We start from the raw sequence: 13,480 nt of genomic DNA, 5'->3' as shown, positions 1-13,480 counted from the left end.
TGAAAAATGTAATATTAAATTATTTTAATTTTAATGATCATCAAATACAATCTTAGAATTATTGTTTGAAGGTAATGAAATCTTCAAGCAATACAATTTTAAATAAAAAGAAAAAATAATAAATTTTAATTTTAAAACATTGAGTTAAACAAATAAAAATGAGTTTATTTTTGGCTTAGAGATATATGAATACAAATATTTATTGAAAAAAAAATATTAATACAAATCTAGCTCATGTTCAAATAAGATTTAGAATCTTCATATATTTTATGCCTTGCACCCAATTCTTATCCACTTTAAAACTAAATAATAGAGATGATTACAAAGGTATAAAGAGCTCTCTTTTTTTCTCTTCCCATCTTTCTCTCTCTCTATATCCCCCTCTCTACAAGTCTATCTATATATAACTTCTTATCTCTATCTTCCTATTTTCTCCATCTCTCCCTCTTTCTCTATATCTGTGTTTCTTCCCTATCTATATCTCCTTACCTCTCTCTCTCTCTCTCTCTCTCTCTCTCTCTCTCTCTCTCTCTCTCTCTCTCTCTCTCTCTCTTCCACTTCTATCGTTCTCACTATACCTATCTCTCTATCTTTGTAATAAATCACTTAACTTAACCCAAAATTTCAACTGATTTCATCTCATCGAAATGCATGGGTAACCAGCTACTGCATCCGCCTAGTACATAGGAACAAATACTGAATACATAGCTCACTGCAATGAAAAACCAAGGAATTAGCACCAATAGTAGAAACCCCCTATAATGTTGACAAGGGAGAGGTATGATAGGTACACTGACTCTGAAAGCCATAATGTAATGCATGAAGAAGAACCAAGAACATCTGACCGTGCAAACATGAAAGTACAAGCAAATACAAAGGGTGTGCAAACCAAGGCAGACACGCATGAGAAAGGTATGAAGGCAAACAAAGGCAAACATCAAACCCCCATGGCACTTTATATCATAGCACGAGTACAATACTTGGCACAAAACTGATGTGCAAGATCCCATAATACATGTGCAATACAGAGGCACACTATCTCAGTGTGGTTATAAAATCATAAGTGCTTACAATGAAAGCTCTAACTATCAAAAAAAGACATAAGACTGCAAATACATGAAGAACAACCCAAAATGAGTTATCCCAAACAAACGAGAAGTTTCCACGACGTCATATGTCCAAGTAATTCACCAGAGTGTGAAAACACAAAAAAATTGAATAAAATATACCTAGAGTAAAATATGGAAAAAGTGCATGGATGGCTGTGAAGAGCTCTAAAACACTATCCCAACGCTGCTAGAATTGCAAAAAATGGAGAAACGGGCAAAAAGTTATGAGCTCAGGACTGAAAACATTACCTCTGACTTCAAATAGTTGTAGAATGTACTAGTAGAAAAATAAAGTGATGAAACACACAAATATGGAAAGTAGACGAAACCAGCTTTCCGACAATATCTTGTTTGCCAAAAAATGATATCGTATGCCCAAGTTATAGCCAAAAGAAAAAAAAACCCTCTTTTAGGACACAAAGAGGGTCATAAGGGGCCATGCAAGTTATCTGTATTGCTGACGTCAGCAAAATATTCTGAAAATATTCCATGTCACTTGTAAAAATACCTCCCGGTCAAAAAAAAAATAGTTCTTGGGAAAAGAATCCATCGGAAAAAAAATCGCTTGAAAAAATATGCCTCCTTGCCGAAAACTTGTCAGAAAATATTGGCGACTGTTGGACAAGCGCCAAAAATTGGCAACAGTGTCGGAAAACAGTGGTCGGGGCCAAAAAAACTACAGGTGTCAAAAAACCTGTCGGTGCCTAGACAGGGGCCGCCGATGTCGAGAAAGGCCACTGGAAAGGGAGGTGGTGGAGGCCAGCAGTCCGTCGATTGCGGTTCATATGGACCTACAAGGTCACACCTCCCAAGATCACTTGTATGCAAGCAAACCTGTCACAAGAGAAGAATGGAGACAAAAAACCAATAATGGCTCTGATACCATGAAAAAGTTGTGGAATACAACCTCACAAAACCCAGTGAATCCTTGTATGCAAATAACCTATCACAACAATGGAAGATTCACAAAACACAAAGATTGCTTTGAAAACCCAGAGCAAAAGAATGCAATAATGATAATCAGATAATAAATTACAAAAGGGATCAATCCTTATAAAAGGAGATCAAACCTAAAAAGTGGAATGCCCTAAAAGCAATTAATAAATAATAATGAATATTAATTATTAATATTCCTAAGTTTAGCTTCCTAAATTTAGTTAATTAAGTAAACTAATACCTTTACTCTAACACTAACTTTATTGTTCATAAAGATAACCTTATCAAATTCAAATTATTAGAAAAGACTTAATGATTTGCTCCTAAAATGTATAAAGAAACTTTAAAAAAAAAAAAAAAAAACTTATTTGTGGATATTATTTATCTTTCTAAGGGATCAATGGGGTAGGTTTCTTTGTAAGACTCACTTTGATTAATAATATATGGACCCAATATTCCAGGACAACTAAGTTCCACTAATCTAAAAAAAAAACTAGGAAAATTCCTTAAGTTTACTAATCTTTTACTAATACACCTTATTGTATATCTCTTTATTTTGAGTTTATTTTTTCTATCTTCAAAGTAGTTATTGTCAATAAATCATTGATAATATCACCTAAATATTTGATCAAACTAATACAATTATAATTATTGCTGCATATAAAATTTAACTAAAACTGATACCTTAAATGTGACAAAATATTTAATACTTATTTATTCATACTCAGCTAATTCTAAATAGATAAAATGGTTTACTTACATAATAGTTACTTATATCAATTCTAAATTGAAATATTTATATTTAATTTACTTAGAAATGAAGGTTTTGTAGTAACTATGAAAGGTGGTTACTAAAAATATCTTTAATTGCATGCAAGTAAACTATTTTATGTGTTCAAAGATAATGTAATTACTTTCATGCAAAAATCAAGCCACTGGACATATTTTAAGGAAAAAGGTTTAAAAATCAAACTATAAAGATTCTAAATAGTTATTTCTGTTTTGAAGCCTATTTCTAATTATATTGCTTTATTATGTCTTTTAAGAGCAAAATTTTAGAGTTGCAGGAAATGAGTACAGCCACATTTCAAATTGGTTTTTATCGGATAGCTTTTCTCTTATAATCAGATTTACTTTCTATTTCCAGTCAATAATTTATTTATCAGTAAAGATTTCTGAAATAAAACTCTTCAAACCAATTAATTCATTAACTAAGTTTCTTTACTAGAACCAATATATTATTTTTCCCTTTTTCCTGTGTTTGTAAAAAGGTCAATTTAATTAGTGCTAATTATTTTGCATGTTCAATTTCAAATAATATGTTTCTTGTAAATAAATTCAATTGAATAATAAAATTTATTATGCCTTCAAAAAATGAAAACCTAACATTATTTTATGAGGTAGGGTTTTAAATTATTATTTTATATATATATATATATATATATATATATATATATATATATATATATATATATATATATATATATATATATATATATATATATATATATATATATAAAATTTGATAATTTATTTATTTGAGAGAGAGAGAGAGATATATGATTTCCACACTTCATATTGCTAACATGCATAGCTTCAAGAATTGATTTTTTTTTTTGTTAATAAAAATAAATTATATCTTATTTATAAGATTAAATTATACTCATAATATAAAATTTATTTTATTTTTTTTAAAGAATTTATGACTATATATAAAAGGTCAAAATCAAATTATTTATTTAATGCAATGTGTTATTTAAAAATTAGAAACCCTCAAATTTATAAAGAATTTTCAAAATAACTATATACACTACTTCTTATGAATACTAATAAATCAAATTTATATTTTACAAATTAATTAAATGCAAAGGAAGTTATACCAATATTTCTTCAAGAGAAAGTTAAGTCAATATTATGATTCAATTTTTTTTTGCATTGGCACAGATTTACTTATTTGGTAAAGCTTTCCTCATTGTTGAAGATCTTCTAACTCTTTTGATTTCTTCATGAATCTCCTCTTTTCCTTGTTGTCGAATCGTCTCTCGTTTCTCCAGCTAACCTTCTTCATTCCTCTTCCTCTTCCTCTAGCCTAGTAAACAAATTCTTGTCCAAAACCTCTAAAATCCTACAATATCACTACAAATTTTCTCCTACAAATAACATGATATCGAAAACTAACTTCATAAGAATTCAAAGACTATTTTATCACAAAAAACAATGAACTCCCCTTTTTCAAAAATCTAGTAGTCAATATATAGAAAAAGAGAACCATTTCCCACTACCAAAAGAATTAATTGATTTCCATATTCTTTTCCAAAAATAATTCCATGCAAAATGATTAATTGTCATAGTGGGGTTACATGCAAAAAATTAAATTTGAGATTCTCTTCTAGAATCTTCTCATTTCCTCCTACAATATGTGCTAAATTAACGTATTGAAAAAAAAAAGTAATTTCCAAATTAATTTCATGCAAAATGATTGTTGTCATAGTGAGGGTTACATTGAAGAAATTTGAATTTGAGATTCTTTCCCAAAAAAAATATTTTCATGCAAGACATATTCCTTACAACTTGTCAAAGTGGCGGTCACATATGACCATGCATTTAAAATCTAAATTTAAATTCATTTCTAGAATCTTCTTATTTCTCCTACACCATGTGCTTAATGAGAATATTGAGAAATAAATAATTTCGGATTATGACCTCACGTGCGAGTCACCACTTATCAATTCTTCTTTTTAAACTAATTCCATCCTTATTCAATTTTTTTATCTCTAACTAACATTGCTCATAAAATTAATAATAATAATAGTAGTAGTAATAGTAGTAGTAGTAATAATAATAATAATAATAATAATAATAATAATAATAATAATAATAATAATAATAATAGCAGTTCGTCAATAGTGGAGTTGTTTTAAGTTCATCATATATCTATAATAGTTAATCTAGCTAATAACAGAAAAAAAAATGGCTTTGCAAGCGAAAAATTGTCGCAATGTCTATGTGACATCTAACCTGTTGTCGAGGCCTCTGTATGGCAACTATCGGGGCTATGCGAATTGATTTGCTATTCTTGCTAGCAGACACCAAGATGATGGCCTCATCTCTGAAGCAACAAAAACTCAAGAACAACATACCTTCTTCGGGAAAACCAAATATTCGCTGATAGAGATGGGAAGGGTTCCCCCTCCTCCCCTATTCATTGACGATCGAAAGTGGCAGAAGGCTGGACGCAAGCAACCCAAATGCCCAGCTAGTGGGGTAAATCGTCAGCCAATATGCCATGACCTTCGTCCTCTGCATTATTTGGAGAAGGGTTTTTTAAAACCTACCCATAAAGACATAACCATTAATCGAGGAAAAACTCACCGGCATAAATTTACAGCAAAGATTTCAAGGAGCAAGGAAACCCTAGCCTGTCACTCAATGCAGCACCATCAGAATTTAGTGGTGGACAAACATTTTAAGGGTGACTAGTCGAAGAGTCTATAAGCCATAGAGGAAAGGCATGCAATAGTAATCGACAATCAAACCCTAACAAAGTATCAAAGGCATTGTAAAGAGCTTGTCATCTTTGCTCGATGGGAAGGTATTGGTATTCCAACCGAACAAATTGTTGAATGGTTAATAACATCCTTTTAGGGCCAGGTAAGTATCGACTTCCTCCCTGAAAATTTCCTTTCAATAGAATGTAGCAATCTAGTTTTGAGAAATAGGCTTCTGAATGGGGATATCCTAACATATAAGGGTTTTTTCTTAGAATACTAGGAACGGCAACCCCTTTTTGATCCATCCCGTTTAAAACCTTTTATGGTAATAGAGGAATATCAATTGATAACTTACCAATAGAACTTCATAATTTAGAAATCTTAAAAATGATAGGCAATAAGATAGGGAAATTTGTATGTGTCAAAAAAACCCCATTTAAATTCTCAAACCATGTTCTCATGGTGAATATGGATATCAATATCAAAATTTTTTAAAACATAGCGTTTAAAATCAATAACCACATTTTAACCTTTGAACCGTCCTTTTATAAGGGCCCCATCGGAGAGGATATCTCTAGGAAATCCTCACCTGTGTTGTCATTCCCTAGGATAAATCATAATAAAAAGGGTATCTTACTTAAATTTAGGGAAGGAATTGGGGGTTTCACTTTGGAGGGCGATGAATCTTTAAAGATAGAATCCAAGCATCAAGCCTCTGCATCAGATTTAGCAGTGGATCATTGCTTTGAGTCCTCATCTAAGGACTCCCTAAATAAGATAACAAACTCCCCCTTCCTACCATCTCTCGAAGTTGGCATGACAACAACAAAAGATCCCGGGTACAAGGATCAAGATTTAGAAGATGGGGAGATTAGAGAGCCTCCAATGCAAAAGGAACTATTGTGTATAGGCATTCTAGGGGATAACGTCAACTATGGATTAAGCAGAGACTCGGGGATGGAAATAATGAGCCTCCCGAGGTCTTCAACAAAAGTTAATGTATCCCTTTCAGAGAAAACATTGGTGAAGGAATGTTGTCCCCCTGCTTTGGATAATGGTTCTAAGCAAGATCAGCCGACAACACTAGATAAGGATTTGAAGGACAGTGGGGGGGCAGAGGAAATTTGTCCACCCCTGAAGAGTGATTCAATGGCAGTTGTAGAGGTAGAGAACAAGTAGCAAGGGAAGTCAACATTATTGCCAACTTTATTAGAGAAGAAGTAGTTAATGACCTGATGGAACAATTTATTAATGAGGTGTGTGATTATGAAGAATTGGAAAGGCAAAGGGAGCTCTACGTTAAAAATTTAGTGTACAATGCCAAAGTCAATATGGAAATAGAAGAACTATTCATGGTCCTAGATAATTTGGAAAATAAGAACCCAAACATTCTAGGTATTTATAATACGAAGGAGAGAAAAGACTCTCCTGACTGTGCCAAGTCCTTAAAAAGAAGGGGTAGAAGATCCCTTGCTGAATTAAGAGCATGGATGGGGAAGCTAGGGGCCAACCAAAAATTTCATCTCTATTTAATGTAGGGGAGGAGAAGTTCATCCCCACAGAACCATGAAAATATTATCACGGAATGTTAGGGGTATGAATGCCCCTAACAAGCAGTGTATCATAAAACGTTGAATATCTAAATCAAAACCAAACATAATTCTAATCCAAGAAACTAAAATGAACTCATCCGAGATAGACCTCTTTGAGAAGAAATTAGGTTTTAGAAAACTGAAGCATTCCCCAGCCCTTGGGGCTTCAGGAGGCTTGCCAATCATCTGGGATCCAATATTTTCCTCATTTTCACCATCAAAGATAAAACAAAATTGGATAGGTGGAAAGTTAACATGCTATAATAAAAAGTTAAGTTTTAACCTGATCAATGTCTATGGTCCTATTCAGAATAGGGATAAAGCTCAAGTCTGGTTGGAACTTGAGACTTTCTTAAGAAAGAATCTGAATGAGATATGTATTATTGGAGGATATCTCAAAGCCATCACTAAGGCATCATACAAAAGAGGAGGTAGTAACAAGCTACCTGCCGGGGCTTTGGACTTCAATGATTGGATCAATAGGAATTCCCTGTTGGAAATTCAAACAACAGAGAACACCTTTACATGGAACAACATAAGGGAAGGCTTTAGCAATATTGTGGAAAAGCTTGATAGATTTTTCATCCATGGGGGGCTTAAGGAGTTCAATTACACAATGGATGCGGAGATCCTACCTTTATCCGGTTTTGACCATTACCCACTCCAACTTAACATTTTGACAGAACATGGACCTAGAAACTACCCGTTCAAATTCGAAAGCATGTGGTTTAAGGATGATAACATCATCAACCTAATTGAACAATGGTGGATTGAATCAATATTCTCAGGATCAAAGATGTATATTATTGCAAACAAATTGAATTTAATCAAAAGGAGGCTCTTGGAGTGGAATAGGGAGCACTTCGGTAACATCTTTGACAAGAAAATTTTAGTAGAAATGGACCTCAAGGATGTTAATAAGGAAGTTTTGGATCGGGGGATGGACAAACCTCTCTTCCTTAAAGAAAAATTATTACTATCAGAGTATGAAAAGATTCTGGCTAAAGAAGAAATCTTCTCAAGACAAAAATCCAGGGAAACTTGGCTGAAAGATGGAGATCGCAACACAAAGTTTTTCATAACAGTACCAAGCAGAAAAGATGGGTAAACCGAATCTCTAACATTAAGAACTGCCAAGGAGTTAATCTGGTAGACCTGGTAGAGGTGGCAGCGAAAGCTGTTAGGTTCTTTGAAGGCGTCCTAAACAACACCTGTCGGCTCCAACCTTAGGGGCCAACATAATATAATTAGTAATATTCCAAAACTCATTAATGCAAAACACAACAGATGTCTGCTTGAGAAATTTTCAGAGGAGGAGGTCAAATCTACCCTCATGAAAATGAATCTAGATAAGGCTCCAGGCCCAGATGGCTTCCCTACTAGCTTCTTCCAAAAATGTTGTGGATTTATGGGTCCGGAGATAATGAAGGCCTTAGAGGGTGTTAGAAACTCAGGTAATATACTAAAAGAGATCAACAATACTTTCTTAGTGTTGATTCCAAAAAAAGAGAAATCGGATAACTTAAATGATTACAGGCCCATAGCCCTGTGTAACACCCTTTATAAACTACTTACCAAAACTTTAGCATCTAGACTTCAGAAACTTCTCCCTATCATCATTAGCGAAGAACAAACAGGCTTTGTGCCTAATAGATCAATCTATGATAGGGTAATAATATCTCAGGAAGCTATTCATTCGGTCCAGCTTAATGGAGCACCAAGCATGTTGGTCAAATTAGATATCAGCATAGCTTATGACAAAGTGGATTGGAGATTTTTGTGCAAATGTTTAGAAGCATTTGGCCTTACCAAATCTTGGATCAACCTTATTTTTGAATGCATATCCACCCCCAAATTCTCTATCATGGTCAATGGCACACCTGAAGGTTTTTTTAGCATCTCTAGGGGTCTAAGGCAGGGAGACCCTATGTCTCCTTTCCTCTTCATCATTATGGAAGAGGCTCTAGGGAGGTCTATCTCAAAGGCTAGAGTGGAGGGTGGGATCATAGGTATACCCAACACCGGTGGTCTAACCCCCACCACCCACTTGCAATTTGTAGATGATACAATGCTTTTTGGGCTAGGCGACATTAGGGAATCAAGGGCCTTCAAAGGTATCCTCAAATCCTACATGGAAGCATCGGGTCAAGAGGTCAATTTGGAGAAGTCGGTTTTGTTTATGTTCAACATAGATACCGCATCTGAGGAAGAGATATGAAAGGTCTTGGAGATCAAGCCTGGTCTCCTCCCTTGCAAATATTTAGGCATCCCTCTGGATAAAGGAAGCAGGACATCAAAGTCTTGGGACCACATGGTGGATAAAATCAAGATGAAGATTAATACTTGGAAAGGGAGATGGTTGTCCTCCATAGGCAAGGTAACCTTGGTCAAATCAATTTTGGCAGCAATGCCCGTTTTCCAACTTTCTTGTCACAATTTATCATCCAAAAAATGGGATGAGCTAAATAAACACCTTAGGACGTTCTTTTGGCAAGGTGCTAGTGAAAATAAGAAATTATCACTCCTATCTTGGGATAAGATTTGTAGACCAAAAGAAGGAGGTGTCGGCATTAAAAATTTTCATGACCAAAGCAAGGCCCTTGGCGCAAAGTTAGTATGGAGAATGTTCAAACATCCCCATTTAAAATGGGCAAGAATATTGTACCATAAATACCTTAATGAAGATAACCCTATCCAAATATTTAGAGAAAACAAACCGCCTAGAGGCTCTCACATATGGAACTTTATGCTGGAGTGTAGAAATATTATCTCAGATAAACTCACTTGGAACCTAGGCTCCGGGGAAGATGCCTTGTTTTGGTCAAACTCTTGGGGAGGGTATAAGGCGATTGAGAAAATCTATGACTTTGGGCCTAAAAGAGCACTCCTAGAATCAAATAGAGGGAAATTTTTAGGGAACTACATCTCCCCCTCAGAGGAGGGGGCAGGGTGGCAATGGATAGACAGAGAAAATGAGGATATCCCTGTAAGGGATAAAGACAAACTCATGGCAATTCTAAGAGAAAGAAACATCTCCTTTAGTCTTAACAAGGATAGGCTTGTATGGGATGGCTCCATGAATGGGGAATATAACTCTAAGGATGGGTATTCTCACATCACTAAAGTCCACCTTAGAACCAAGACAAAGTTTCCTATGAAACTTTGTTGGGACAGATATTACCTACCCAAGGCTGGAGTCTTCACATGGCTTGCTCTCCAGAATAAGCTCTTGACCATAGATAAATTTAGGTGGATGGGGTATGAGGGACCTAGTAGATGCCCTATCTGCGAAAAGAATGAAGAAGACACAAACCATCTCCTCCTCAATTTCACCTATGCAAACCAATGCTAGGTTTGGTTTACCAAGAAAATAGGTTGGTCCTCTGCCTTTCCCCAAACTATTTTAGGAATGCTCAAAGCTTGGCCTATCCTATGTGTGGATGTCTATTTGAAGGCCTATGGATTTGTCTTCCATCTTCCATAATTTGGGAATTGTGGAAGGAAAGAAATAGACATCTCTTCAAAAATGAAAAATTAGAGGCGAATCGGGTAATCAATAAAATTGAGATTGCTATTATCGAACTCATCAACAGTCGGATCAAATTTGGTCTGAAGAAGAATGCCACAGTATCCTATTGGGATGAGAAGATGAAGGGTTTATGGGAGGGACTATCTATCCCACCCTTTGTTGGGGATGGCCCTATAGGAAATCTAAGGAAAAGAGCTGAATGTATGTGGCAACCTCCAGGTGAGGGTTGGCTGAAGTTAAACTTTGATGGGTCTTCTCATGGCAATCCAGGGCTGGCAGGGATAGGATGCTCTATCCATAACTAGGAAGGCAAGGAAATTTCCCTCAGAGCATACCCTATAGGTAACAAAACTAATAATTGGGCAGAATTGGTGGCCCTACTGGTAGGCTTGAATCTTTGCAAAAAGATGGGAGTGAAGAATTTGGATATTGAAGGGGACTCAGCAATTATTATCAACACTCTAAGAAAAGGTAGTATGCCCAATTGGAGACTCAACTCCCTACTGACACATGCCATTGAGTTATGCAGAGGGTTTGAGAGATTTACGATCAATCACATCTATAGGGAAGACAACAAAAGGGAGTTAGCTAACTTGGGAGCATATGACATTCACCTCCCTTGAGACTCTATCTTGAGCTTTCTCTCAAATGTTTGACAACATAATAGGTAAACAAGGTAACAGGAGAACAACTGAGCATGCTTACCTAGGAGCAGCTAGCGAGGAGGTCATATTCCTTGGCAATGTCATCATATATATTCATATATATACTCACTGTATATATATGCTCTTAATTATATATATATATATATTTGCATGTATATATATATATATATATATATATTTGCATGTATATATAAATATATATACATGCAGATATATATATATATATACACATTTTCATATATAGTGTCTCTCTTATACGTTCATAATGTCACACATAGGTATTCTCCAATTACATATATATGCATGTATATGCTGATAATCATATGGGTAGATTTATATTCAATTATACCCACAAACATATACATGCATAGGCATTTATATACACATATAAGAGCATATAATCCACTCATACATATACATATATAGAATAATCAAACAGATATATATACACACACACACACACATATATATATATATATAATAATCAAGCAGATATACCTATTTTTGATATATAGTATCACAAGATATATAAGATTTTAGGACTAGTAGGATGCAATAGTATATAGGAATATGCATATGTATATAGACACGCATTCATACATCATTACAACTGAAATATGTATACATGGATATATATGTATTAATACTCACATATACATTGTATACTAATAGGAATAATAAAGTATTATTTACCCCTTTAGAGCTTGACATATCTTCCTCTCTAAGGCGTCTAGGCTTAGTATAGCCTTTTTAGCTTAAGCTTTAGCTGTTTAGAGAGATTTGCCTCTCTTTTTCGGATGTCCTCCGTTAGCATTTCCTCCTCGATCAGTACCAATGTGACAGTACTCTAGTAATGATGAGGTGACACTCCCTCTGCGATTTGAAAGCATAAGTACCCTTCGCTTGTAGGCTTTAAGGCGGCGGCAATTATTTCTTAGATCCTTGAAGATCGCTCCATTTGCATCTCGACCCTCCAATTTCGATCATTTATCTGCATTCTGCTACGACCAGATGAGCTATTTTTCATGAAGCATTAATACTCCAGCTATATTTAGAGCATTTGGTCGATGTCCCAATTTATCTTCCACTTAGCTCAAATGGACACCCCACTAAGACTTGAGGAAAGAATGAAGGGCATTCTAGTCCACCAAAATCCCCTGGTTATTGGTGCTGCTATGAAAACCCTAGGGAAGGATTATATCTTAAATGAGGACCGAACTAGAGCTAATCCTAACATCGCAGCGATGTTCTTAGAAATAGCCATGCATCTTGAGAAAGACAAAAATGTAGTGGTAAAGCTGTGCAAAAAGGTCTTCAAAAAGGAAATTTTGGGTGAACTAGAGAGGGTGGTGGTCAACATTGATGAAGAACTTACTGCTCCAAAGCCTCGGGACTATTATGTCCTTATTAGGATGAATAAACTGGTTCCTCGGTTCCCTATCCTGGTTATAGAGGATCTTCTAGCCTTTGAAGCTTACAGCCCTATCAGAAGAAGGAATTTTTTCTTCCTCTCATGGCTCCTGTAGGTTAAAAAGCCTCCACGGGACAAATGGTTGATCAATTACCTCGAAGCTGAGAACATCACAGTTATCTCGGATGATATACCAATCCCTCCCTCTCTTGTCGACCCCTCTTCAGCAAATCCATAATGTTTGGGAACCAAGGGCCCTCATAAGCAGGGAAGGAGAGGATGAGGCTCCTTCTGAAGGGGGAACCTTTTGTCATTTTTTGGCTCCCTTCTGGCTATCAGGGTTGCGGGCATGAAAATATTGGACTGTTAATGGGCTGTTTTTTTCTCGAGTTTTCCCTTTCGTCACCTATAAACTCTTAAAAGTTCTTCTTTCGTATGTCTCAGACTTATATTTTAAAAGGCTCATGAATGCTTAATCTATATATACTATCTAGCCTTAGTTATGTTTTTGCTTTATTTAGTTAACTGATTTTTGCTTATGGGTTTAGTTGGTTTTACTGGTCATTTGAGCTACTATTCCACTCTCTTAATTTATGGTCAAATCAGCTCCAGCTAGATATATATATATATATATATGTGGTCATTTGAGCTTCTATTCCACTGTCTTAATTTATGGTCAAATCAGCTCCAGCTATATATATATATCTTCTTATATTTGTGCTTCTATTTGCAGAATACTACCCTTTA

This window comes from Cryptomeria japonica, chromosome 10 (genome assembly GCF_030272615.1).
Source record: "Cryptomeria japonica chromosome 10, Sugi_1.0, whole genome shotgun sequence".
Lineage (NCBI taxonomy): Eukaryota > Viridiplantae > Streptophyta > Pinopsida > Cupressales > Cupressaceae > Cryptomeria > Cryptomeria japonica.
This window is presented reverse-complemented; position numbering follows the sequence as displayed.